Source organism: Protopterus annectens, chromosome 2.part2, assembly GCF_019279795.1.
Source record: "Protopterus annectens isolate FY-2018-M chromosome 2.part2, PAN1.0, whole genome shotgun sequence".
In the NCBI taxonomy this organism is placed as follows: domain Eukaryota; kingdom Metazoa; phylum Chordata; order Ceratodontiformes; family Protopteridae; genus Protopterus; species Protopterus annectens.
In genome coordinates, this window is record NC_056730.1 from 112,745,846 (window position 1) to 112,771,231 (window position 25,386).

Genomic DNA, 25,386 nt, shown 5'->3' on the forward strand with positions numbered 1-25,386 from the left:
CATGTAAGACGCAGCCTGGGACACCATCCGGTCCCATTGGTGCTGTGTTCTTAGCTTTGGAGAGGGCTGTTTTTACCTGCATGTCCATGATGTCTGGAGCTCTGCATTCTTCTGGGATGGACACAGGCCCTTTTGGGGGTGAGGGGGGTGAAGTTTGCACTAAACCTGTCTGCCAGGATGTTGGCAATGTCAGTTGGTTCAGTGTATTTTTTGCCATTTTGCAGTAGCTCAAAGCATATCTGAGAGTTGCCACCTAAATGTTTGATATAGCTAAAGAAGGCTTTGTGGTTGTCTTTAGATTCCTTGGCAATTTTTCTTTAGAAACTGGCCTTGGATGATTTTATGAGTGATCGTAGTTTCTTGCTAATAATGATCAGTGATGCATTTCCTTTTTGGAATTTTGCTCTATCATGTAGTAGTTTCCTCCTTCTGTTGTATAGCTTATTTATGGCCAAGGACCACCAGACTGGTTTCCTCTTTTTGGAGGAGTGAGTCTTGGTTTTAGTCGGGATGGCTCAATCCATGCATCCCTGTAGATGCTCATATAATGCACTTGTAAAGGATTCTGCAGATTGGATAGCATTATCCTGTAGCAAGGGGGCTTTGAAACTTTCCACTTCGGTCTTGAGAAGTGTGAAGTTTGCTTTTAAAAAGTTTTTCACAGTGGTTTCCTTGACTGGGGGTGGGGTCAGGATGTGGATGTCCAGTGTGATTACTTTATGATCTGATCTTACCACAGAGGGGTTTACCTCTGGTGTGGAACACTGATCCCCCATGTTGGTGATGATCAGGTCCAGTATGTTGTCACCTCTAGTGGGCGTGGTTACCAGCTGTTCCAGGGTGTTTGAGTTTATAAACTCTAGGAAGCATTGGGAAAAGGAGTTTGTACTTGAGTAATTCTCCCAGTCAGTGTTTGGGTAGTTGAAATCTCCTAATATCATGGTGTTTGGTAGGACCTTTATATTTTGCAGTGTTCTCAGGAATGCTGAGTGAGGGTCCTGAGACAAGGTAGGTGATCTGTAGCAGGCTAAGATCTGATAAGCAGCTTTGCCCACTGTTAGTTGCACTTGGATGGTCTCCATGGCCTCGTGCTGTGCCACTAACCTGGAGGTGTGGGTATCCTTTATGAAAATGGATACACCCACTCCTTTTGTATTTCAGTCCAGGTTTTGGGGCCGAAGCTCGGAGAGATTGGGATTTATTTAAGTGGAGCATGTCCAACAGCTCTGTGTTTGACATAGCTTTGTATGTTAGGCAGAGATCACCTCTGAGTAGGTGATATGCGACAGAGTAAAGCTGGAGTGTTTTGAGACGGTCTGTATAGGGCATGTATTTGAGGTTGCTAATCCTCTTTGTGAGGTATTTCTGCAGGTTTTCCAGTTGCTGTAGATGTCTTGTGAGGTACCAAAAGGGGTTTTGTACTCTATAATGGATCTAATGAGTGATGAGTAGAGGGGAACAATTACCTCTTTTTTTCTGCATTTGAAACCTTTTGTGATGAGGTGTGCCATGTAGAAGGATTTCCTGACTACTGTGGCGATGTGATTATCAAAGGAGAGTCTACTGACCACCTGTGTCCCAAGGTCTCTTATCAGACTTTCAGCATTAAGTATACTACCACCTATGTTGTAGTTCATGGGTACAGAGTTTTTACCAAAGGGGATGACAATGCACTTTTTGGCATTGAGCTTGAGGCCATGACTTTGACACCAGGCATCTGTCTCAGTGAGGCCCTTTTGTAGGATGCCCACATCGTAAGTAGTTTAGATTATGGCTCCTAGTTTGTAGTCATCTGGGAACTTCATTAGCCAAAGACCTTCTGTGTTTGCCTGTACTTCAGGGAAGTAGATACCAAACAGGACAGGACACAGGACTGAACCCTGTGGTACTCCACTTGTCACTGGTCTGAAGTCGGACTTGGAGTCTGCTACTTTCACAGTGTGGGTTCTGTCAGTGAGCCATTTGGCAACCCATCTTGTGACATAGGGATTTATACCTAGTTTAGTGAGTTTATCTATAATTCCAGAGTGGGGGATGGTGTCGAAAGCCTTGGCAAGATCTAGATAGGCTGTGTGAACCACCTTACCCTTGTCTACAGCTTTGGTGACTGCTTCGAAGAAGTCTATCAGGTTTAAGAAACATGATCTGCCTTTTACAAACCTGAAATGGTTGCGGTCCAGAGTTTGGAGATTACCAATGTCTTTGTTTATAAGTTCCATGATGATATGTTCCATGGCCTTGCAGACCAGGCTCATCAGGCTAATGGGGCGCTAGTTCATGGGGTCCGTGGTGGCTCCCAACTTGTGTAGTGAGATAACCATCGTTGTGCGCCATTCAGCAGGCACAAAGCCTGAGGTGATGCTATAATTGAACATGGTACTTAGGTGTGGTGCCAGTTCATTCTGTAGTTCGTGTAGAACACAGCCTGGGATGTTATCTGGTTCCATGGATGCTGTGTTCCTGGTTTTGGAGAGTGGCTTTTACCCGTGCAGCCATGATGACAGCAACTTTGCATTCTTCCAGTATAGAGATGGGCTCTTTCATGGGTGAGATGGGGGTAAAGTTAGCACTGATCCTATCTGCCAGGATGTTGGCAATATCAGTTGGGTCTGTATATTTAGTGCCAATGTGCAGTAACTCAGAGCAGATCTGAGTGTTGCCATTGTGATTCTTGACATAGCTATAGAATGCTTTGTGGTTGTCTTTGGAATCAGTGGTGATTTTGTTTTCATCACCAGCTTTGGAGGATTTTATCAGGGATTGCAGCTTCTTACTGAGGCTGACCAGGGAGCTCCTCCACTCATGGGTTTTACCCTCTTTTGCAACAATTTCTTCCTTCTGTTGTGCAGTTTGTTTATGGCAGGGTACCACCAGATTGCCTTCCTTTTCTTGGAGGATAGTGTCTTGGTTCTGTTTGGGATAGCACGATCCATGCACTCATGTAAGTGCTTATAAAGTGCAATTGTGTAAGATTCAGTTCACCACTTCTGTCTTAAGAATCATGAAGTTGTCTTTGGAGATATTTTTTAACATGGTTTCCTTAATGGAGGGTGTGGGCAGAATGTGGATATGTAGGATAATTAGCTTATGGTCAGATCGGACCAATGAGGTGTTGACTTCAAGTGTGGAACACCAGTCACTCAGGACAAACCAAACCCCATAACCAACACAAATAACCACAGAGTGAGCTAAATGCTACTCATTGCCAGAAGTCTCAGCCTCCAGATGTACACACTCAAGGCACTTCTCAGTATGGAGAATATTGATATCTGCGCAGTAACAGAAACCTAGTTCAAGGCTCCAGAGAGCACACCAGCACTACCAGGATACTACTCATTCCATACCTTCCAGCATCAGAACCTGGATCATAGCACATAGGGTGGGGATGTATCCATATTCATCAAGGATACCTACACCTCTCTCTACATGCTCTCTACAGGATATGTACCCATAGAATGTTGCACAGCAACATTCTTCCCACACCACAGGGGTGGGGCCACAGAAGACCCTTGGCATTCACAGTCTATGAACCTGATGAGTCTGATCTGCAAGGCAATGGAGCCAATCATAATGGAAGTCAACAATAAAGACATTGGGAACCTTCACACAGTTGAGCACACCCAGTTTGGCTTTGTCAAATGCAGATCATGCCTCCTGAACTGGGTGTATTTCTTTGGGACAGTTACCCAGGCTACAGATGATTGAAATGAGCGCCACATAGCCTACCTATATCTCGCTAAGGTCTTTGACACCATTCCACAGTCAGATATCATAGATGAACTCACCAACCTGGGCATGAATCCATACATCACAAGATGGATTGCAAACTGGCTCACAGATAGATCCCACAAATTAAGAGTTGCTGGCTACATGGAAGACTCTACACTGGTAACAACTGGTGTCCCCCAGGGTTCAGTCCTGGGGTCCCTCCTGTTTGGTATAGACTTCTCAAAAGTACATGCCAACACAGGAGGCTTGTGGTTGACTAAGTTTGCTGGCAACTGTAAAGTGTTTGCCATAATAGATTCCCCGGATTACACAAATATTCTCCAGAAGGGACTGTATGAGACAGATGTGTGGTGTCAGAATCATGGCTTCAAGCTCAGTGTGGAAGAATGCATAGGTATCCCCTTTGGTGAAAACAAAGTACCCACAAACTACCACATAGGTGTTACCCCTTAAAACTGAAAAGGTAATAAGGGATCTAGGGACACCAGTAGATAGTCATCTTTCCTTTGACAACCATGTTGCCAAAGTGATTGGGAAATCCTATGTGGCCCACCTAATCAACAAAGGATTTGCATCAGGATCAAAAGAGGTAGTGGTGGCCCCCTACTCTTAAGTCATCAGACCCATCATTGAGTACAATGCACCATTTTGGATGTACTCAACTAAGCATATCCAGCAGCTGTAGAGACCACAGAGGTACCTCACCAAGAGGATTACTGGCCTCAAACAGTTATGTTATGCAACACAACTGGTAAAACTAAATCTGTTCTCCGTTGTGTACCACCTACTCAGAGGCACACTCTGCCTAACATACAGAGCCATGTCCAACACATAACTGTTGAACATGCTCCATCTACGGATAACAAAATTGAGTCGCACTACACACTCCAGGGATATAAACCTCATCACAACAATGAATACAACATGCTGGTGGGATAGAGTACCATCCCAGACACTTGCCTTACTGTGGAACAGAGTCCCAATGTACATCAGACAGAGCCCCTCGCTGACACTCTTCAATAGGAACCTTGATGAGTGGATGGAAAACAGACAATTCACGCCAGGCATCACATCAGCAGCCCTACTAGAAAGGGGCTTAGGGTACTAACTATTAGAACTAGGGCTTGGGAGACTACCTAAAGGGGTGGTGAAAGCTGCACAACTTGCCTAGGCTAATATATGCCTTTGTGAAGATAGTCTACTACATACCTATGAAACTATGTGACAGGTACATGTCTACAGATAGTAGATGTGTACTTCATTGTACAGTCATGTTGTACAGCAGGCACATGGGCCACATACAATGTAATGCTTACAGATACTGGTGGCTGTTATATACAGTGGGTGAGATGTGCACCTCATGTCTTTTGTGCCATTGGGATGTGTGCTGGGTGGGACAGTCCTGGATGGCTCCCTGTCATGGTCACCCTCTTACACACATCTCTGCCCATCCATCTTTGGCTTATTATACTGTGTTCCCCTTACATATATATATAGGTACATAGGTAGGTAATAGGCTATCTGCCTGAAGGCATATATTAGTATGGCCAGAGTGTGCAGCTATCACCACACAGGGGGTTAGTTCCCTAGGCCTCTGTGTAGTAGAGCTGATGAAGTGATCCATGGTGTGACAGTTCACTTTCACATACACTCATCAAGGCTCCTCTGGAAGAGTGTCAGTTAGGGACTCAGCTTAATGTAGGTTGGGAGCCTGTTCCAAAGCAAGGAAAGTCTGTGAGTTAGTAATATATCCCTCCAACATGTTCTATTTATTGTTGTGATGATGATATCCCTAGAGCATGTGGCACAGTGAGCTTGGGTTTACTTCAAATAGCGCATGTACATCAGTTCTGCATTGGACATGCACCTGTCTGTTGGGCAGAGATCGCCTGAGTAGACAGTATGCAACAGAGTACAGATTGAGTTAAAGTTAAATTCAGTCCTGTTGCATGGGGCAACTGTTTGAGGCCAGTAATCCTCTTGTTGAAGTACTTCAGTGGTCTTTCCAGCTGCTGAAGGTGCCTAGTCAGATTCATTGCAAGTGTGCCGTGATACTCTCTGATGGGTCTGATGACTGATGAGTAGTGGGAACCTCCTTTGACCTACATGCAAAGACCTTGCCAATTTGTGGGAACACATAGCATGAATTTCTAACCACTTTGTGAATGTGTTTCTGGAAGTAGAGATGACTATCCACATGTGTCCAAAGATTCCCTTATTATTACCTCCATATTTAGGGTGTTGGCACCTATGTGGTATTTGTATGACTGTAGCTCAAGACCATAATTTTGACACCACATCTGTCTGACTGAGACCCTTTTTGTTGTCCCAAACATCGATTATGACAACCCTTTTGCAGTCATCCACAAACTTTGCTAAACATAGCCCTCGTGTGTTTGACTGTATTTCTGAAAAATATACACCAGACAGGAGGGGTCCCAGGACTGGGCCATGGGGGACAGCAGTTGTTACCAGCTTGAACAGGAGACCACAATTCTTACCTTGTGGGATCTATCTGTGCCCCAGTTGGCAATCCATCAGATGACATATGTGTTTATGCACAGGTTGTTGATTTTGTGGATATGACATGTGTGTGGGATGTTGGAAAAGGGCTTTTCAAGGTCTACGTAGGCTGTGTGGAGCTCATTTCATTGATGTATGTCCTGGGTGACTGCCTTGAAAACTGTGTAGCAGGTTTAGGAACCATGATCTGCCCCTGACCAAACCAAAATGGGTAGGGTTGGGTGTTTGTAGGCTCCCAATAAATCTGTTTATGAGTTCCATAATGATGGACTCCATGGCCTTGCAGATCAGGCTTATTAGGCTTATAAGACTATAGTTCCCATGGTCTGTTGTGCACCAACACTTGTGGAGTGTGCCAAACGTTGCTGTAACCCATTCAACAGTTTCATATCTTGTACAGAGGGTGAGTCTCAGCAGACTGTTCAGGTGCAGGGTCTGTTTGTTTTGGAGTTCACATATGACACAGCAAGGGAAACCATGTCATCCCATAGACGCCATGTTTTTAGGTTTGGATAGAGCTGTTTAACCATTGTATATGTGATTTCTGGGTTTTCACAATCTCCAGGTATAGTAATGGGCCCTTTTGTCAGTGAGAGGGGGCTAAATATGTATGAACCTGTCTGACAAGATGTTGGCAATGTCAGTCATGTACATGTATTCATTTACACTTTGCACTGACTCAGAACATATATGAGTTTACATTGATATTTATGACATAGCGAAAGAAAGCTTCATGGTTCTCTATGGACTCTTTGGCGATATTTTTGCCAGAACATGGCTTGGATAATGTTAAGAGTGCTCATTGTTTCTTGATGATACTGATCGGAGATTTATTGATCTTCTTTGCATTTTCACTTTCTTTGAACAACTTAAGTACTTGTAGTACATAGTTTGATTATGACAGGGGTCCAATATATTATATGGGTCTGTTTTCATATCACTGTGTGCGCAAGGCAGGATTGGTGAATAGTGACAAGTGTCTGGAGTAAGAACTGCAACTGCCAGATATGTGTGGCCCACTGCTGTACTCAGTCATGGCCTAAGTGTGTGAGCATGCCCAGTATGACCTTTCAGTATGTTGTTGACTGACATTTGCTTCATTTGTTTAAGTGTGTGAGCATTTCCAGTATGACCTTTCAGTATGTTGTTGACTGACATTTGCTTCGTTTAAGTGTGTGAGCATGCCCAGTATGACCTTTCAGTATGTTGCTGACTGACATTTGCTTCATTTGTTTGTGTGTGAGCATGCCCAGTATGACCTTTCAGTATGTTGCTGACTGAAATTTGCTAAATTTGTTTGTGTGTGTGTGTATGCCCACTATGGGCATATATACTATATGTGTGTGAAAAATCAAGTTGGTTTTTACTTCAGGGCTCACCTTTGTGTTGTACATTGACAGGAAGACACTGTGCCTGCAGAGCTTGCATGAGTCAATTTGCATAGACTTATCAACATTTCTACATACAGGGGGGACAGCTATTATTTGTACATTTCTACCTGGGGGGCACATCTGATTGTTATTGTGGGTGTACATAGGATGAGGGGTACACCTGACACTTACACACATTTGCTAGGCCTGCACTGCTATGTCAGGTACTCCATTTCAGTCTGTAGTGTTGCCTATCGTACTGGCTTGAGGCATACCACTGTACTACAGACCTTAGCTTCCAATTACACACATATTAGTTTGTGACTTCATAGCCTACCCAACCCACATCACACTGCCTGGCCTGCTGTTATCTGTCTGCATAGGCCTGGGGGGAGATTATTCATATGCCTATTCAGAGGGCATGATACAGCATTTATTTGTGTTTGCGTTTGTCTACAATTGTCCTGCTGGCTGTGACTGTTAGATATGTGACCCCCCCCCCCCACAACTGGTATGTGTGAGTGACTTAAGTTGTTTCTGTGCCAGTGAAATGCTGTCATGGCTTAGTGGTTCAGTACTGTGACTATAGTGCACAGTATCCTGAGTTCGAGCCCTGTCACTGCTTTTTATTTTCCTGCTGGGCAGACCTGACTGGTTAAGGAATAGTAAAGCAGGTGTGAGCGTGTTTAACCGACTTTGCTCGACTTTGCCTGACTTTGCCCAACTTTGCCCGACGTTGCGCTGGTTAGTGCGGTGCGCAGCTACGCGCAATTGTATTTAAATATACTCAATACTGGTAACATTTGCTTAACAGTGCTTTGTATTGCTTAAAATAAGGACTCATGCCTCAGGTGATGCTACAGGGCTGCCTATGTCGGATGCACATATTACATTCCCTATACATGTTTGAAAACAGGTAGTGTCAAGTTCGGCATCCCTTTTACTATATGTGCGAGTCAGAGAGAGGTGTCATTTCCAGGGTTCCTGCTGAGTCAGTGTATGTGCTATGCGTTGCCTCTTTGCCAAGGCCAGGGCATACTGGGCACGCCTCCGTCTGCCAACTGGGGCAGGCTCAGGTTGTTCCTCCTCCGAGTCACGCTGTGCCTGTGCAGGCCTTAGCATTGGTGGGGGGCTGTTTGGCCCTGCCCCATGTTGTTCCTGCTGCAGCTGTTTCTGCAGGATCATATTGTGTAGCATGGCACATACCATGACAATTTGGGTACATGCAGTTGGTGAGTACTGCAAGGCTCCACCAGATGTGTCCAGGCACCAGAACCATGATTTGAGCATCCCAAACACACGCTCAATTATGTTTCTTGTTTGTGCGCGTGCCTCATTATGGAGTTCTTGTTCGGGTGTGTGCGCGTTTCTGATGGGTGTCATCAGCCACGGCTCCAGTGCGTATCCAGCATCCCCCACTAGGTGATCATCAGGGATGTCCCCATTGGCAAATCTCTGGTACAGCTGCGTCAGATGCCAAATGTGGGAATCGTGATAACTTCCAGGGCAGCCAGCACACACATTCATTATTATGCCCTGGGCATCGCACATGACCTGGCAGTTGATGGAGGGGAAGCCCTTGCAGTTGATGTAGACCCTACCCTGCTCACCGGGCGGTGCTTTGATGTGTATGTGCGTGCAGTCTATTGCACCCACTACCTCAGGGTATTCTGCTATTTGGTGGAAAAGACACATATTTCTGGCCAATGCCTCACGGGAATTGGAGAAATATACATGCTCACCGACATGTGCTGACATGGCATCCAGGAACTGGTGCAGTACCCTGGATGCTGATGCCTGTGAAATCCCCATCATATCACCAGTTGGTCTCTGGAAGGTACCTGTAGCTAGTATTATTAGGCCAACACATACCTTGGTATCCACTGGGATGGGTTCCCCTCTGTTGGTTCTGTGTGTGAGGCATGGCCGGCACAGCTCAACAATTTGCTGCAGGAGGTCTCTGTTCACCCTATAGCGCTCCACTATCTCCAGCTCATGTAGCCCCTGGTAGGTTACCCTGGGTCTGTACACTCTTCTCCGTCTCCTCGTTGTGGGTTGCTCAGCAGCATTCACAACATCACCACCCTCAGCACCTTGCACATGTTGGTTTATGATAGCAAGAGCAGCCTCTAACATTTTGTCTGACTTTAAAGTTTTTAAGCTTTCTCTCTTTGTATACTGCAGTGTTGCAGAGTTCTTGGGAAAAAACAGGGGGGGGATGCTGTTTCCAGTGTTTAAAGCGTTGGGCTGGGCTGGGCTAGTCTGCTACCTGTGTAATTGGCAGATTCTGATATATTTCACCTGGCAGCTCTGCTAGTTCTCCGTGGTTAACTTCCTACTACTTCTTTTCCTTCCTTTTCCCTTTCTGTTTCCGCCTGGGGCAGCACTGCACAAACAAGCGCACACGGGCGCACACGCACACACACACGCTGTGTGCCCGTTTGCAAGAAATTTCAGATATTATCAAGGCATACACCATTGGTTTCTGGTTTTCAAAAAGGACAACTGTAGACACACCTCTTGTAATCCTGAGCAACTCAGGGCAAACAAAAGACACTGTGCTCCAATAAGCTTACAGCCTTTCTGACACACCCCCTCATGATGTTACCTATATTCTACTCTACTACTCACCTACTCCTACACTTACACTCTTGGGACATGGCTCACATGCTGGGGAAAATTGGGATTCACTATCCTTATCCTAATTTGCATAGGATTGCCTACTAATGCATGGTTACATCTCTCACACTGAGCTTCCCCCCTTAGCAACCACTACTCAGTGGCCATGTTGTCTTCAGCCTGCCATTCACCTGCATGGCAGGATAAGCTTTTTAGTGAAAATGGCTATTTTTGGCTATTTTTAAATTATTTTCTGTTTTTTTTAAGCGCCGCACGTTTGAGCAGTGCTGCGCTACGCTTAAACATTGTAGATCGGGGAAAAAAAAGTTAGATTTTAATAATTTTAAACATTTATAAATGCCAATGGCCTTGTATTTGGCCATTGGCATGCTTCCTCAACTGTATGCATCCTTTATTTGGTGCTGTCATAGCTCCGTTTAGCTATCTGCGGAACGGTACTCTTTTACCAATGGAGTACATTTCTGCAGATAACACTATCTTCCACGGACAGGTTAGTGTTTCCTGGATTGCAAATTTACCTCATTTGCATAGCTTTCAGCAGCAACTGAAGTAATTTGCATACCATGACACTGTCCGTGCAAGAGTAGCTTTAGCAGCTCTCGTGCATGCCCATGCTGGCTGTACCTGGATTGCACGGCAGACATATTGCCTCCGTGAGCTCCTACACTCTTCTTGCACTCCATGCAAGCTTTCGTAAATCCGGCCCTATGAGTATTTAGAACAAAACATATCTACAAAAAATTAAATGAAATTCTAAAAGATAACATACATTTTGCAACAGAACTGGATGGAATTGAATATATGTATAAAGAAATAAAGGAGTGGCAAAAAATAATTTTTATACAAGATATGAATGAATGGTTAGAAACTGGAATTAAAGAGCAAGAGATATGTACAGAAGTTATAAAATCTATACTTAAAATGGAAATAAAGAGGAGATAAAAAATGTTAGACCTTTAACACTGAATAATACGGATTATAACATTTTTATGAGAATAATAACAAAAAGGTTACATAAAATGGATAGAATATATGACCAAAATGTATTCAGAAGAAAAGGAAACGAAGACAAGAGTTATTATGGCTAATAAGAGAAATAACTGATGATATCATAAATAAAAATGTAGAAGCGAAGGTTATGATAGGGATATAAGTATTGTCTATGATAATATTCAGTATAAATCATTATGGGGAATATTGCAGGCATATAAAGTAAGCAAAAATTATTACAAGTAATAAAATCTGTTTCTGAAAGTGACTATGTGAAACTAAATATAAATTGCTGGATTGGGGAAGAAATAAAAATAGAATGTGGAATAAAGCAGGGCTGCCCCGCTAATAGTGTAATTTTCTCATTAGTTATGAATGTAATGCATAGATATATTAGGAATAACATTTGGAAGGAATGACTTCAGACAACAATGAGATAATGTACTCAAACAAGTAAAGGATATGACTAATTTTTTGGAAATCATATAGATTTTAATATAGAAAAAAGCTAACTTGCTGAGCACCATAGTAACAGGAAAAAATGCTTATGTTGCTAACATCTATATGATTCATATAAGTATGAAAAGGAACTAATGATGATTATATTTTGTTTTATTTGGGGCTCTAGACTGAATCCAGGCAAGAGAGGGATTCTATATATGAAAGAAGAGCAAGGAGGTTTGGGTTTAATAAACCCAATAATACATGCAGCATCTTTAATTTTATATAAGGTATTTAAAATGTTATGAAGGAAAATAAAATCTTGATAGAAATAATACTATATTCTAAATATAAAGAATTGTGGGAAGGAATGGAAGTTCTAAAATGAAGTAAAAACATTGCGAATGGAGAAATGAAAGAGTACCAAAACAAAATTGTGTTATGGAAAATAAAAAAGAATTTATGTGAGAAAAATAAAAATGAATGGTACTTAAATATTATGAAAGCATTTTATTGCATTGATGCATGGTGAGATTTAGAAATAGATAAGAAAAAAGCCATAATGTTGAGATATAATAACTATAAAAAGATTAAAGAATGTAATGATTTTTTTATGGAGATGTGGGGGGAGGAATGATTAACTGTATGGAAATTTGTAAATGGATTTAAATAATGTAAATATGTAAATAATATGTAATGTGTGTGTGTGTGTGTGTGTGTGTGTGTGTGTGTGTGTGTGTGTGTGTGTGTGTGTGTGTGTGTGTATAAATATATATATATATATATATATATATATATATATATATATATATATATATATATATATATGGGTCCACTATGTAATCTCGAAATATTGAAATCCCGAATTTCAGCATTTCAAAATTACATAGCCGAAAACCCAAGCACAACTCACAATTCCAAAATACACATGACCACGAAATTCAAAATCCCGAAACTATGCTACACATACAAACATAAACAAACACAAAACTCACCCCACAATCAAATAAATGCATCTACTCTACAAATAAGCAGGGGGGGCAAGCCCCCCTGCAACCCCCAGGTGGGGAGCTGTGCCCCCCACACCCCTCCTACTTATATATTCTAACTCCGAGATCGCACAAACATAAACACAAATGAAACTCACACACACACACATCTTACAGTCCCTCACACACACACATCACAGTCACAACACATACTTACACACACTAAAGCCCCTAACCAACACACTTACACACACAAACTTACCTAAATTCAACCCATACATCCACACACCACACCAGCAGAAGCGGAAATTCAACATCTCCATGCTTCGGGATTTTGAATTTTGCACTTCTGCCAGTTTCGGAACTTTCGGCTATGTAATTTCAAAATACTGAAATTTGGGATTTCAGTATTTTTAAATTACATAGTGGACCCATATATATATATTTATTTATTTATTTAACATTTGTTGAGCGGGAATGTCCGACTAGGTTCCACAGAGCCTGTTTTCAGCGGAGGCCCGGGGAGAAATGCTCCAGATATATATATATATATATATATATATATATATATATATATATATTAATAAACAACTCCTACTCTTTTCAGTAGGTGCCTTGGGATCCTCTGCAGCTACCTGATCTACCACCAGCTCTAGCAGATGGGACCTCGGTTTAACATCTTATCCAAAGGTAATACTGGATTATGAGCAACTGTCTTCAAGTAAATGCATGTGTATAAACCTTAGTCTATATATGTAAAGTTGATGTATCAAGAACTCTCTATATATTACAGGGTATCTATGTGTTGCTTCTCTATTATTGTGCTGTGATATTTTGTGCAATTGTCCTGTTGTAAATGTGGAGCTTTTCTCCCCGGGCCTCCACTGAAAAAGAAACTGCATCCAGTCGGTCATTCCTGGTAGACAAATGTAAAATGAATAAATAAGTAAATATGATAGTTGAGTTAATGTCACTCATGACTGACAAAGGATGAACAGTTTAGATTCTGCAACTTGTGGTTATTGATGATTTGCAAGTGATGCAAATATTATGTAAAGATATAAAAATTACTGTAAATATGTCTAATTGTACTGCCAAACCTATATAATTATAGATAACACATTGAGTTCTAAACAGTGTTTATGGGTCAACTGGTTAGTATTCCATTTGTAGATTCAGTATTATAGGAGACAGAGAATGTCTGTATTTTTATATATATATATATATATATGTGTGTGTGTGTGTGTGTGCGTGCGTGTGTGTGTGTGTGTGTGTGTGTGTGTGTGTGTGTGTGTGTGTGTGTGTGTGTGTGTGTTTGGTTCACTTTGGAATTTTGAAATTTCACAATCCAGACATTCTAAATACTGATGCTCAGAATGTCGGAATTGTGAAATCTCGAAAGCTGTAAGTGGAGATCACCATACAGTGCGGAATGGGACATTACCATTCTCTTCACTGTAGTGCAATCTTGGAGTTTGTATATTTAAGTTGCAGGGGGTGTGGGTGATGCATGGAGGCTTGCCCCCTGCAAAATCGTCTTTTTTGATTTATTCTTGATTTTATTTATTTATTTATTTATTTTCTTATTCTTCTTAGCATCGGTATTGCGAACATCTGAGACTGTGAAATTTCGAAATTACATAGTGGACATATATATATATATATATATATATATATATATATATATATATATATATATATATATATATATATACTGTGTGACAAACAAAATAGATACATACATATAGATATATCTGTAGACACACACACACACACACACACACACACACACACGTAAGATATATATAAAAAAAAATATATATATATATATATATATATATATGTAGAAACAAACACACATATACATTTGTAAGATTTTATATATATATATATATATATATATATATGTAAACACGTGTAATATATATATATATATATATATATATATATATATATATATATATATAGATAGATAGATAGATATAGATATGTAGATATTTAGATAGATAGCTATAGCTATAAGGGTATATATCAGTTCAACAAAGTCTAATTGCAGCAAATGGCTGTTCATCGAACAGAAATCACTGAATGGCCATTCCTTGAACATTCACATCAACAAATATTTTTCCCAGGGAAGGAAATGATTTGGCCAACAGACCAGCCGACATGCGCATACACACACATCACAGTACATCAAACCCACCAAAGTGGGAGGCTATGCCACCCACACACCCCGAACACCCTATAGATGACAATATAGTGGGGAAAAGGGCAAATTTCTGTATGTTGTCATTTCCTTCCCTGGAGAAAAACATTCACTGATGTGAACGTTCACTGAATGGCCATTTGTTTATTTCAGTTCAATGACCAGTCAATTCGCTGTAATTAGACTTCCACTAATTAATATTAGGTATATATATATATATATATATATATATATATATATATATATATACCTAATATTATATATATATATATATATATATATATATATATATATATATACCTATATATACCTAATATTATATATATATATATATATATATATATATATATAGACACACACACACATATACACGTGTAAGATATATATCCAGATGCACATATGTATATACAGATGCACACATACCTATATGTATATATATATATATATATATATATATATATATATATATATATATATATATATATATATATATATATATATATATATATATATATATGTATATATATATATATATATATATATATATATATATATATATATATGTATATATATATATATATGTGTGTGTGTGTGTATATATATATATACATATATATATAGATAGATATAGATATGTAGACACACTCACACATACACACACACACACACACACACACTCACACACACACACACACACACACACACACACACACACACACACACACACACACACACACACACACACACCATTTAGAGTATCACACAGATCTCGGTAAGCATCACAGCCTAGTGTTCTACACCAACAGATATTTGAGATCAGTCTTAGCTTCCCTCACAGGCTGTACTAAGGTCAACAAAAGATATCTTTCTAGCTTTGTTCTTAAAACAGTTAGCTTCCAAAGTCTAATCAATCAACAGCATATAATCTTCATGAAACATGTGCCTGACATAGCTAGCACTAATCCTGTACACACAAGTATAAGGATCTGTGACAAATGATTAGCAAAACATTAGTTAGATTAGCCAGACTGAAAAAAAATGAGATAACAGGCAGTCAGTAGGAGACTTTTTATTGCAAATGAGATTTCAACAGTTTATGTATACAGCTGTTGGGGGATGGCAATTTGGAACCGTCCTCATCTCACATTGTGGACCTAGACGACACAGTTATCTTACTTCTGCTAAGCTCTGATGCATATGTTTAGTTGAATGTTATGAAACAAAAATAAAGTCTTACTGTGATTTGTAAACCACAAAATAAGTAGGGAATGATTCAATGAGGATACAAAGTAACTGGCTAGCTTTTGTACTGAACCAATTTAATGAAGTCGTGTGTAGTAGGATCATTTAGTCTCTAGTAAGATGAAACAAATGTACCTTGGAACACCTGGAATATAAACAGCAGGAGTCTGAATTGGACAAAAAAACTAAATTAAAAAAAATAAATAAATAAAATAAATAGTAGTCAGATTTTGTATAACAAAGAAACTGGAACATTCTGTTCTCGCAAAACATGCAATGTATGAGACATTTAAGTATTGTTTTATAGCAATACATAACAATCCATTTATGAACTGGTTGGTCACCCCCCAAAAAAATGCTGTTAAATCTGAAGATAAAGACTGAAACATATTGTGCACTTCGTGAACTGAAATCTTTGTAACTCTATATGCAGAGCAAAACAAGCGTTGAAAAGAAAGCTTTCTGTGAGGTGTGACATTTAATAACTTGGTAGGACTGAGGACTCTGGGATAACATAGTAAAGCAAGCTATAGGTGGGAGAAAGATATGACTATGTCGTATTATAGATCGTCTTCATACACAGCAAAGTAATTCTACTTGAAAAAGCACGACAATGAAGGAAAAGAAAATACTTGAAAAGTCAGTAAAAAAGGTAAGAAGCTATACCAAGAACTTTAGTGGTGATGACAGGAAGTATGAGAAATGGGCTTTTCTCAGAACATTTTCCTATGCTGCCCATTACATAATGCAGATACATCAAATGTTGCTGAATTTAGAACTATCAAGATACTTAGGTCTAAGTAAAACCATTAGAATTTAATGGACAGTTAAATACACTTTCCATGTAATAATATGCATTTATCATATGTCTTTGTTTCTCAGAAAATGTAAGATCATGCTTTCTGTGCTTCCACACTGTATTTGAATTTTTACTGTCCCTTTTGCATACTGTGTGGTCCCACCAAAACTACTACAGTCCCTTTAACAGCAGTAAGCCTGCTAGTTACTGCACAGCTGTTTCGCAGATTAATATTATGTGCAGAGAGCGTAGTATGTGCATGTGAAGGTAAACGGGATGTATTGGTACTAGTACCGAGGCTTAATATATCTGGAGTTATAGCTAGACAGTAGAGAATCAACAGGAAACTTTAAAGAAACCATCTAGTTACCTCTTTCCAAAGGGAGATGGAGCAGAGGATATTGAGGAGATGTTTGCAGAGTTATTGGACAAAGTATTAAGACCTTTTCACCCCTTCTTGTATATGTCCTGCAACATGTGGAAACTTGGTGAGAGTTTTGAGTTTATACGAGAACATGTACTTAATGAAGACCCATGCAAGTCCATTGCAGGGTTCTCTGAAACACACCCATCTGGAGTGTACTGCATTAGAGAGATTTCAAAGACTACTCATATTTTGCACAGCAAATATTGAATATGTTTATGCACTAGATGCTTTCTGATTTAAGCACATCAGCAATCAGTAATCTCGCCAAACTGTATTTCCATATGTACTATTTCAAGAGGGGCAGGTGGCCCCCTCAAGCTAAACCTAGTGGTTAAAGGAAGTCAAAGAGGGCCCAACCCCTCTTATAAACAGCATTACAGAAAATACCACTTAATGTGTTAATTACTAAGTTCTAATTAAATAAATGCATTATTTATTCACACTAAAGCCTATTAAATAACTGTAGCAAAGTAAACTATGTTGTTTCTTTCGGCTTTTCCCGGTTAGGGGTCGCCACAGCGGAACTCCGGTCTGCTAATGATTGGTAGCTGATTTTTATGTGCTGAGTTACCAGCCCTGATGCACAACCTTCAACGAAGGTACGCCCATTCACACATGTCTCCACGCAGAAGACGCCCTAGCTGAGAATCGAACCAGACAGCGTCTTACTGTGAGGCGACAATGCTACCGCAGCAAAGGGTCTATATATGATTTTAGAGAATGGGCAAACTGAATATTAAACCCTAATTGGAGAATGAATGCAGGCTGTTAATGTACAGGTAATGCCTGCTGAAAATGAGTCCACCACTTCATGGCAGCCATATTAAGCTGCTGTGGCACTCAGACTGTAAGGAATCTAATGGCTGCTATTATTTTACTCTAGCTTAGTATTGCTTTTGCTGTTTAATGAGTGTAAAATTAAAAGAACTAGATAATGCTAAAAAAAAATAGAAAAGTTTGTGTGTGCGTCTGTGTGTATATTATGTTATGTTTCTCTCTGTGTGTGTGAGTGAATGCATGCTTGTGTGCATGAAAGTGGAAGTGAGACTAAGTGAGATCTAGCAGTGGCTGCATTTGCTCATAGCATAATAAATCTGGACAAAGTCTAAACTAATGGTAGGACAAAGGATAAAAAATAGGGACAGATTTTAAATATTGCTCTTACAAAATTAGAAAGTTGCTAGAATAACAGGATTTGTTTTAGCATGTATTTTCTGAAGGAGATGAAGTCTGAAACTCAAATTTAAGTTATTATTTAGTGGCTTCAACCCACAATTAATTGCCAGCAAAACAAAAATGTTATGAAGAATACAAACAAAGATCGACCAATAAGAAGCTGAAAATTTAATGACAAATAAAAATCCCATTCAATAATCACTTTCATCTTAACCAAGACTTCTTCAGACTGAATGAACTTAAATACATATACACCTTTAAATAGCTCTAACTCACATGACTGAAAAAGCTTCACACAATTAACTAATTAATTCCTAAGCGTTTTCCTTTTCAAATAAATCTTAAAATGTTCTTTACCATTGAGCCCTGGAGGGTTGCAGGCATCATACCTCTTAACTGTACAGATTTTCACAAAATGTCCAGATTTTTGTCTCATACTTTTGATCTGTTCCTCATAAAATATGTGATTTTCTGGAAAATCACTTGGATGATCTGAGGATTGAAGTCACTAAATAGTGATGTATATTTGTGTTTCAGACTTCATATCCTTCACAAAATGTATGCTAAGACCAATCTTGTTATTCTAGCAACTTTCTAAGTTTATAACAGCAATATTTAAAATTTGTCCCTATTTTTGGGCCTTTGTCCTCCCATTCTGTCAGGCTTTGTCCATATTTTTTGTGCTAAGAGGTTGAGAGTTATGGCAGGCATCTACTTTTACTTGCCAGCAGTACTCTCTTCAGTCCAACTCATCTTCAGCATCAAACCTACTGGAAAAATATTTTACTTGCTCTAAAACTAAAAATCTAAAACAAATCTTACAGCAGCTGGTTAAATAATGCTTACTAAGTGCATTTTTATCATTACCTGCATGTTATGAGGAACAGACCACAAAATTAAGTAAAAATCTAGTAATTCTGTGAAAATTTGGACAGTTGACAGGTATGCAGGTATGAAAGTTTTAATGGCTGGCATTGTTAACTGTGTTTAATCAAGAGTGTTTTAAATGTACACTTCTTCTAAATATAAATATATATATATATATATATATATATATATATATATATATATATATATATATATATATTTGTGTGTGTGTGTGTGTGTGTGTGTGTGAGTGAGTGTATGTAGACATTAAATATTTACTAAACTAATATTTTGGATGTAAAATACTTCCTCCAACAACAGTTATATATACTACAATAAGTTTGAAATATTAGGTAGGAGGAATTATTTTACATCAAAAGTATTTTAAAAATTCATATAGGATTTACAAAAAAAAACAAAAAAAAAATGCGAAACAATTTAACATATAGCCCATTCTTTAAGTGCAATAAAGCCCCCCATTGTGTGTATTATTGTGTAAATAACACCCTTCCAAGACTATTGAGGCCCTCCACCACCCCTGGGCATACGTTATTTACACAACAGCACACACCTTTTTGGGCATAAGTGCTTGTTTATAATTCTCTGAAATATATACAGACTGCCAAGCAGCAGCTACTACTGAACAGTTTCTTATTTACATTGATCTTGTCACCCACTCCAGCATTTTTAACAAGTCATAGGAGCATAGATTAGTAGTAAGCTAATTGCCCTTGTGAGTCATTTTAAGCCTAGCCAATTATCCCTTGTGAGACTCCAACCTTGCCATTAGGCCACCTATTGCTGTATAAAGCTGAACACAGTCCTTTAGTCTGGGCCAATGAATCATATTTAACTTTGGGGAAATACTGTGAAGCTTCATTTATATCAGCAAGAAATAGTGCTAAGTGGTAATACAACTCTGCAAGATGTTAAGTAGTCTTTCACCAGGAAGTGGTGATGCTCATACATCTCAACGTCTTAACTCAAGAAATCTGGACAAAGCCTGACATAATGGGGGTACAAAGGCCCAAAAACAGGGACAAATGTTAAATATTGCTCTTAAAAACTTAGAAAGTTGCTAGAATAACAGGGTATGTATTAAAATGCATCTTCTAAAGGATATGAAGTCTGAAACTCAAATGTATGATAATATGTACTAATTTCATTCCTCAGATCATCCCAGTGATTTGCCAAAAAAACAAACATTTTATGAAGAACAAACCAAAATTTTGAGACATAAATCTGGACATTCTGCAAAAAATCTGGACAGTTGAGAAGTATGGTAATGCTGGAACAGAAAAGAGAACCATTTACTGTACTGACGGTTTATTATATCAAATAAACATATTTTAAATGCTGCATGCAGCTGCAGTCTGTCGTACATATTTTTAAAATCATGGTACCAGCATGTGTCGAAAAGCTGAATCCTTCTCAGGTATTCGTACTTTTGTCGCACTTCTGCAGGGTTACCACAGAGAGTCTAATTCAGAAGTCCACATTTCTTTAACCTACAAGTAGTTTACTTCCAAAAAAATGGATTGCTTTTATTTTGGTGAAGTTGAAAAATCATCCTGTTGCCTAGTAACCTACTTTTCAGTGCCAAAATGTTATCCTGCATTTTTGCTAATTATTACAAAACTTAATACGATTTTCCTATAATATGTAAAGCCATTCTCTTCAGAGAAAGAGCACTGATTCTTATCTAAGGACTACACTGTGCTGAACATTGTCTTAATTTGTCTTTGCTGATTCCTTCACTTGAGAAAATTCATAATACATTATTAGTTTTACTAGTTAAGTAAATAACCTGGACAGTTTCAGATTATTCTGCAAATAAAATTTCACCTTTTCCCTAAACAAATACTCACATACTCACTGGTATTCACTGTAAATGTAGATCGCACTATTCTCTAGATTAGGAAAATGTTTCTCTGAGGGTATCTCAATGAATACAGTGTGGGGTGGCTATAGCTCGCACATTAATTATGAAAAGAAAAGATCATTAAGATTGCTTCTTATTTTTCTTCTGAATGTTTTCTATGTTCAATTGTTGCTGACCTCCTGTGGCAATTTACAGCAGAGAAGTGTCGCTAAAGTACATTGTGTCAGGTTTCTGATCCTAAGCACACTCGCAACATTATGTGCATGTCACTGAATATTTTGTCTATTTTACTGTTTAAGCTGTTTTAAGTCTATTGCAGGGATTGCAGCAGTTAACGTGTGATCTGTCAGTCTGTTATTCCCATCTTTTGGTTTATCTCAACCTCCCCTTTATCTTACTATACTAGAGAATGAGAATCTGTTGGGCTGCAAATCTATCAGCCACACATAAATAAAAAGCTAGCTACCTAAGTAGTGCCTGCCCTGTTTTTCTTCCAATTGGTCATGACTGTTTTAGTCAGCTCAGCTAACAAACCCAACAGTGGCATGACCCTATCATTACAAGTTGCACCTTGCAGATTTGTAGTCTTGTAGAAGTTAGAATGTTCTTTTCCCCTATTTTGTATGAATAGTACACCTAACCCAGTGGTGTGAACATTGGCTATAGGTGATGTCCACTGTTGATATGACACTCCAACTCTATGTGCAAAATAGGATTGATTTCAATGCAGATTTGCAATTCAGAATTTGATATTGTTCAAGATCCACTGTTTTTTAGATTCCAGAAGTGGATTTATTTAATTTTAATAATACTTCACTTTTAAACTTCTGGTAGTTACTGCAGGCAAGTTTCTGACTGTACTAACTACATATAAGTTGCAGTTTTAGATTCTGTACTGCACTGAGCACACATACATTACAGATAGACTTTAGAATTAGAAAAATATAAAAAAGTATTAAAAAAATTCTAATTAACTTGTTCTATAATATATAGCAGGTGAACAGGCTGCCAACGAAAAAAGTGTCAGCAACAGGAATAAGCTGCATAATTTTACAGAACTACAGAACTGGATAAAGACATTATGGTGTGGTGAGTTGTACATATGAACATTTATTCTGTCAGCAAGGCTATTTTGTAATGTAATCATCCAGACAAGGCCTGTCTGAATGTAGTTTGATGCCTGAAAAGCCGTCATTGTTTGTGAAAAGTTTCTTAAATCAGGTGGATATGAAGATTTAAAAGTCTGAAAGTGCAACTTTTTTTTGTAGTAATGGATGAACATTATTAAGCAAAAAAGAATCATCTCACTGCTTCCCTCAACAAAGGATTAGATCAGTTCTTCGGCTACTTTAAAAAGGGAAAAAGATATTTTAGCCAAGCCTTAGGTACCTATGACTGAAGTAGTGGCAGAATACAGCCATAGGTTGATACAAAATATGTGACATAGAGGTTATCAGGTAATTACTAGGCTAAAGACCCTAAAGGGCCTTTTTAACCCTATTGATGCTTCCTAAATCTATCTGACTGGTTCTATTACCACTCTTTTTATTAGGGTATAGCTTGGGTATGGGTGATCAAGCATTTACAAGCACCCTCTTTCTAATAATGACATAGGTGGCAGACCAGAGGTAAATTTACAATTCAACACTACCACAAAAGTCTATAAAAACAAAAAACTTGGAGCAGTAGCCGAGGTACCAGGAAGCACTAATAAAGAGTTTTTGTAGTTGTACTGCTTTTGGCTCCAAGTTTTTTGTTTTTATAGTAAATTTACAATTCCCCATCCACCGATCCGAGTTTTGCTTGAATAAATGCATAGAGGAACTCTGCTTCACATGGATGGGAAGTCTGCTCCAGAGAACGGGTAGTCTCTGAAACACATACCTATCCCTCCAACGTGTCTTATTTATGTTGCAAATGAGATTTAGGCCCCTAGATTGGGTGTTTATGATGCTATTTGCATTGCGGATGTGCAAGTGGTCCATAAGGGCTAGATCTGAGGATCCTTTGAAGGCCAAGCATAGATCACATCTCAACACTCTGTCGGAGATGAGTACAAGGATAAGACTTTGATGTGGTCCACATAGGTCATATTATCTACACCATGTATTCTTTTTGTGAGGAATCTATGTAGGTGCTCCAGCTATTGCATATGCGTGGTCAGGTACATATGAAAGGGGACATTGCACTCACTGATTAGTGAGGGCTAAGTACAATGGAACAATGACATCTTTGGACCTATATGCCATACACTTGCATATAAGTTGCACAATATAGAATGAGTTCCTTACTACAGTAGACACCTGATGATCAAATGCCACATCACTGTCTACATGCTTTCCCAAATCCCCGAACACAAGTTGAAGTCCCCCATTTGCTTGACATGAAGCCGTTTTGGAGGCTGTGATTGAATAGTGCTTCTAGTGGCCCCAGTAGGTCATGTTTTATGCTATTAACAAGACATCCAGGAATATTAAGCAGGTCCCTTCAATGCGGTGGCATCAGAGAGTACATTGAGGACCTGTTCCTAAGTGATATTTGGGGGGGGGGGTTGATTAGGGGTATTTCTTGAGAGTGGTCTTGAGTAGTAAATGGAGTAAAACTGGAGATGAATTTATCAGTGAGTAGATTTGCTATATCCTCCACATCCGTATTTGTGTCTCCATTTACAATTTGTTTGACATGTTGTGTGTTGCCTTTGAGGTGCTGGTCATAGCTGAAGAATGCCTTGTGGCTGTCCTTAGCCTGGGAGGCTACTTTTGCCTCAAATTTGGCTTTGGTAGACTTAAATTGTCCCTTGAGTCGTTTATTTAGTTTGATGAGGGAGTTCTTACCTTGCTGGTCATTGCATTTTCTATTTTTGACCATGATTTTCTTCCTTTTGTTATGCAACCTTTTGACTTTGAGATTCCACCAGGGTGGCTTGTTTTTTTAATTTGTCCTGTGTTTATTTCAGGTAGGTATTGCTGCCTCTATGCAGCTGTATAAATGATTGTAATTTTTTTTTGTGAATGACTCTACATAGGCAGCAATATTTCCTGGGTTTAGTGGGACTTGAAATATTGTCAGGGTATCACTTATAAGGAGGAAGTTTGCCTTGGAATAATTCCTGCAAATTTCAAGATTATGTGATGTTTCAGGATTTATTTTTTATTTTGAAGAAGACAGCATTATGGTCCAACTTGACCAGTGAGGGAATCGCACTTGGGGGTTGCAAAATACTCCCATGTTTGTGAGAACTAAGTTAAGGATGTTGGCACCCCTAGTGGAATACCTCTCAACTGTCCAGGTTTTCACAGAATGTCCAGATTTATGCTTCATATTTTTGCTCTGTTCCTCATGAAATTTATGATTTTTTGACAAATCACTGAGGATTGAAGTCATTAAATAATGACAGTCATTTGAGTTTCAAAGTTCATATCCTTTATAAAATGCATGCAACACAAATCATTTTATTCTAGTAACTTTCTAAGTTTATAAGAGCAATATTTAAAATCTGTCTCTATTTTTGGGCCTTTGTTCCCCAATTATTTTAGGCTTTGTTCAGATTTCATGCACTAAGAGGTTGAGAGTATGCTAATGCGCTATAATCTAGATCATTCGGGGTACTCATGTTGACAAAGTCTAGGAATTATTGTACCTGCAAGTTTGACATTGTGTATGATTCCCATATTATAGTAGGGTAGTTGAACTCACCCATAAGTATGGTTTTGGGTCTAATGGAATGTGACTCAAGTTCATTTAAGTAAGTAGTATGTATTTCCTAAGTCATAGAAGGGGACCTATAGCTCACAGAAATATGGTAAGGAAATTTGCTTATGGTGAATTGTACATGGAGGAGCTCAAGTGTATAATACTGCTTGCCCAGACATGAGGTGAGATTGTTTTTATGTAAATTGGGACACCTCCACCTTTTATCCCTTTTCTGTGCAGTAGCTGGTCTAAATGTGCAGAAGGCATTATAGACATGTATTGCCAGGGTGTTCTTCATGGATTTATACCATGGACCAGATTCCAAAACAGTTGCACTCATTGTAAGTCTGCCCTGATTCTGGAAAACTTGCTCTTAGTGTAAGTGACTTACGTCAGTGTAAAGACCTGCTCT